Source organism: Cebus imitator, unplaced genomic scaffold, assembly GCF_001604975.1.
Source record: "Cebus imitator isolate Cc_AM_T3 unplaced genomic scaffold, Cebus_imitator-1.0 Scaffold12, whole genome shotgun sequence".
Taxonomy (NCBI): domain Eukaryota; kingdom Metazoa; phylum Chordata; class Mammalia; order Primates; family Cebidae; genus Cebus; species Cebus imitator.
This window is the reverse complement of record NW_016107327.1, coordinates 7,253,042-7,258,599: the sequence shown is the minus strand read 5'-3', so window position 1 is coordinate 7,258,599 and position 5,558 is coordinate 7,253,042.

Here is a 5,558-nt window from a genome sequence, read left to right as displayed (position 1 = left end):
TCTTTCTTATAATTAGGAAATAAACTTGGATCCTACAATGTTGACTCTCTCAAACTAAAGCCATATGAATAGCACTCACTGCTAAATGAATTTTTTGTTTTTGAGATGGAGTCTCGTTCTGTTGCCCAGGCTTGAATGCAGTGGCATGATCTTGGCTCACTGCAATCTCCGCCTCCTGGGTTCAAGTGATTCTCATGCCTCAGACACCCAAGTAGCTAAGATTATAGGCACGTGCCACCAAGCCTGGCTAATTTTTATATTTTCAGTAGAGATTCAGTATTTTCACTATGTTGGCCAGGCTGACCTTGAACTCCTGACCTCAAGTGATCCACCCACCTCGGCCTCCCAAAGTGCTGGGATTATAGGCGTGAGCCACTGTGCCTGGCCTCTAAATGGACTTTGATTCCAGTATACCATAATGCTTCCAATACCCAGTCACATAGAATTCCTGATTTTTCATTCTCAGTACTTGAGCCTGCAAATTAGATTTAATTATTTTCCTTTCTCAGTGATCCAGGTATCTCAATTGTTCTTCCACCTCTTTATGTCTTTCCACCCCCAATAACAGAAACGAGCTACTTTTGTACATAATGTTTTGACAGATGTGACATGCCAAAGATGAACGTCTTCCATCATTTCCCAGTACCTTCTTTAAAGTTTCATTATCACAATCAATGGTTGCACAGTGTTCATTTAGACTAGTGTTCATCAGTGTTTTCCAGATTCAACTGGATATATATTCCATAGTTTGCTTCCCAGTTCAGGTTTTCAATCATAGCTTTATCCTGTGAGAAATGGAAACCAAAGGATATAGCCATATTTGTATTTTTCTGAATAGTTATAGTCAGAGCTGCTATCTGTTCTTCCATTTTGAGGAAGAAGACCACTCTCAGAAGTGTATGTTACATTCATTGAGTTGGCTACTGTCCTGCTTAGTTCTTGATTCTTCAGAAAGAGGTTTTAGAAAACTGAATCCTTTACTGCAAGGGCACTGTGTTAAAGGTAAAAGAGAATATTATTCTTTTGCTCTGAGATTCTCTCAAGGCACCAAAATTATATTAAATTTTCCCTTTTGTAACATTCATTTATTAACTACCCTCCCCTCAGCAACAATTTTACCTTTCTTCCACTTATCATTAATTTAAATCCAAACCTTTTCCCCTAAAGTGGGTCCCACTGGTTGAGTCACTGGACTATCTTATATTTTTGGTAGCAAGATGAGATATTCCAGGGTTTCCTTTTGGGGTCATTCCTAATAGTAGGAGATCATATTGGATAAATATGAAGAAAGGATACTATCCTTCCGTGAAGCAACAAAACATTTGCATGGTCAGCCCCATCTTGGCAAAGTGCAGGGAACAGGTAATCCATGCCATCAATTGCTTTAGAATTTTTGCATTTAGGTTCAAATTAATCTATCTGTCTATCTATCTATCTATCTATCTATCTATCTATCTATCTATCATCTATCTATCTATCTATCTATCTATCTATCTATCTATCTATCATCTTGTTTTAGAGTATTATAAGATTTGGGGATTCTTAATGGTAGCCCTGATTGCAAGGACTACCAGATCCATTGTTGAAAAGGAAAATAGAGGTGAAGTAGGGAAGACATGTATGCAAATACTTGTTTCATTCTGTATCTCTTTCCCCCTAAGTCAACCAACTGATGTAATCATTTATCTAATGGAACTTCACTTTTGGTTCCCTTCACCTTCAGTTGCAAAACATAATGCTATCCCAATGCTCCTGGAGTCAAAAAAACAAACAAACAAACAAACAAACAAACAAAAAATCCCCCCAAAAAACCCAAAAACAAACAAACAAAAAGCATAATGCTGCAGGCTGCCAGACTAGCCCTTTGATTCTTTGTTACGGCCACCTTCTTAAACAGGTAGTTTAGTTATCCATTTCAATTTCCTATTAACTCATGACTTTGAAAGTGATAAATGTAAGTCCATTGAATACAGTGTTATTTTGCATGTCATTGTCTGTGTGAGCGGGAAACTGAGTGCCATCAGTTCACTTTACTAAGATCTAACTGATCTTCAGTTTAGATCAGTTAAAAAGGTAGAAATTGGCCAGACATGGTGGCTCACACCTGTCATCCCAGCACAGCACTTTGGGAGGCCAAGGCGGGCAGATCAATTGAGGCCAGGAGTTTGAGACCACCCTGGTCAACATGGTGAAACACTGTCTCTACCAAAAAATACAAAAATTAGCTGGGTGTGGTGACACGCACCTGTAATTCCAGTGACTCAGGAGGCCGAGGCAGGAGAATTGCTTGAACCCAGGAGGCAGAGGTTGCAGTAAGCCGAGATAGTGCCACTGCACTCCAGCTTGGGTAATGGAGTGAAACTGTGTCTCAAAAAAAAAAGTAGAAGTTTTCCAAAATTCTAAGTTTCTCTCAAGTCTGAGATAGGGGAATGGGATGGATTGGGAGAGTATCAGTTTGCCCCTTGCTTCCTCAGAGTCTTTCTGCTTTTGGAAACTGCATCTTTCTGGCATTTTAAACTGAAAAAAGATGTAGGTTCTGAACTCAGGTATTTGCCTTTAAAAGAAATCTAGTCCTGTTCCTGCTTTTGAAATGGATATCTAATGAATACATATCAGTTGGAATTATCCAGTAAAGCAGCTTCTGGCTCAGGTTATGATTGGCACATGAGAAAGAATAGTCTTTTTTTTTCTTTAGTGAAATTATTAAGGAAGGGAAAATGTAATTGATATGGTTTGGCTATGTCCTCACCCAAATCTCATCTTGAATTGTAATCCCCATGTGTTGAGGGAGGGAAGTAATTGGATTATGGGGGTAATTCCCCCATGCTGTGCACTCACATGCTCTCTCTTGTCTGCTGCCATGTAAGATGTGCCTGCTTCCCCTTCCACCATAACTGTGAGTTTCCTGAGGCCTCTCCAGCATGCAGAACTGTGAGTCAATTAAACCTCTTTTCTTTATAAATTATGTCTTTATTGCAGTGTGAAAACAGACTAATACAATAATTACTTTTTCTCTTCATTTTAATCAATTTATAAGCAAATGACATTAATAAATTATAATAGACCATGATGTAAAGATTTTTAAATAATTTAGTAAACCAAACATGGATCACACAGAATGAATATATATAAAGAAGTATTTTATATAATTTTTGAATTTACAATTCCATTTATAAAATTAAAGTGTGGAAAATTAATTTATGTTTTTAGATGCCCAGATAGTGCTTACCCATGAGGGCTGAGTAACTGGAAAAGGAAAATATTGAGGTGCTTCTTGATATGGGTGGTGGTACATGGTTATGTTCAGCTTGTAAAAATTAATCAATTATCAATTTATGATTTGTACACTTTTTGTATGTGTGTCATACTTTAAAAAGTAACAAAATGAAACAAAGTGCAGTCTCTGCCATTAATTTATGTTCTATTAAGAGGGCCAGCAAGAAAATAAATCTCCATTTCTGTTGCTCTTCCTTCGTTTGTGTAGAGTCATTTTTGCATTTGGCATCATTTTCCTTCTGTCTGAAGACTTCCTTTAACATTTCTTATAGTGCAAGTTTGCTGGTGGTGAATTATTTCAGCTCTCATATATCTTAAAATCCTTTATTTTGTCTTTGTTTCTAAAAGTTGTTTTTTTTTAACTAAATATAGAATTCAAGGTTGACAGGTTTGTTTTTTCCTTTCAGCACTTGAAAGATTGCAGTCACTGTTTTTCTGCTTCTCTTGCTTCTGACGAAAAACCTGCTGACACCCATATCTTTCTTATTTTGTATGTTATGTGTCCCCAACAACCCCTGCTTTTCTTAAGCTTTTCTTTTTCACACTGGTTTTGAGCAATTTTATTTGAAATGCCTTGTGTAGTTTTCTTTCTGTTTCTTGTGTTTGGGGTTCATTGAGCTTCTTGGTTTATAGTTCTCATCACATTTTGAAAGGTTTTAACCATTGATTCTTTAAATTGTTTTTTTTTTTTTTTTCCTGTCCCTTCCTTTCTCCTTTCCTTCTGGGACTCCTGTTACATATACATGAAGTCACTTGAAGTTGTCCAGTAGCTTAGTGATGCCCTGTTAATTAAGAAAAAAAATCTCTTTTATCTTTGTGTTTCATTGTAGATGGATTATATCATTATGTGTTCAAGTTCACTAATCTTATCTTATGCAATCTCTGATCTGCCATCAATCCTTTCCAATGCTGATTTAGTCCAGACATTCTAGTTTTTATTTCTAGATGTTTGATTAAAAAATCTTCTATATCTTTACATATCTTTTTGAAAATATGGAATACAGCTATATTACATTTTCCTTTTTCTATATTCCATCTATTTTAATGTCTTTGTCTGTTGATTCTAATACCTGTGTCATTTCTGAGTTGATTTCCATTGATTGATTTTTTTCCTTCTCATTATGGGTCACATTTGCCTGCTTCTTGGCATGTCAGATAATTTTTAATTGGATTTAAGACATTGTAAGTTTTATATTGTTGGGTACTGGGTATTTTTATGTTATATAAATATTCTTGAACTGTGTTCAGGGTTTCAATTAAGCAACTTGGAAACAGTTTGATTCTTTCAGCTTTTACTTTTAAGATTTCCTAGGAATAACCCAAGAATATTTAGTATAGTGTTAATTATTCCTGACTGCTGAGGCAAGACACTTCTGAGCATACTACCCAATGTCCCGTGAATTATGAGCTTTTTCCATTTGGCTAATGGGAGCAGGCACTACAGCCAGCCCTCTGTGAGCATTGGGTACTATTCCCTCTAATCTTTTTGGGTGGTTCTTTTTTTTGCCTGAAAGCATTTCCTCCACACTGTGCTAATCAGTACTCTGGTGAATACCTGAGGGGGGTCCTCTGCAGATTTCTGGAGTTCTGTCTCAGTGCAGCTCTGCAGTTCAGACTCCTCTCTGGTACTCCTGTACTCTCAACTCCATTTTCTCATCCCAGGAGTCTCCTGGGCTCTGCCTGGATTTCCCCTCTCTACCCATGCCCTAGGAACTCTCATGACAGTAAGCTGGGTCAACTGCAGGCTTCATCCCTTTTCTCAGGGATCACTGTTCTTCCTTGTTAATGACAAGTGCCTTGAAAACCATTGTCTAATTTTTTGGCTATTTCAGATGGGACAGTGAAATTCAGCCCCTGTTACTCCATGGTGTCCAGATGAGAATATTTAACTGAATCTACATGAGTTTTAAAAATGGCCGGGTGCAGTGGCTCATGCCTGTAATCCCAGCTCTTTGAGAGGCCAAGGTTGGTGGATCACTTTAGGTCAGGAGTTCAAGACCAGCCTGGTGAACATGGTAAAAACCCATCTCTATTAGAAATGCAAAAATTAGCTAGGTGTGGTGATATGTGCCTTTAATCCCAGCTACTCAGGAGGCTGAGGCAGGAGAACTGTCTGAACCTGGGAGACAGAGGTTGCAATGAACCAACATTATGCCACTGCACTCTAGCCTGGGCAACAGAGCAAGACTCTGTCTCCAAAAAACAACAAAAACAACAAAAATGAACCTCACGCGAGTCCAATTTATTACCTATATATCTATTACATTTTATAGATATTATAT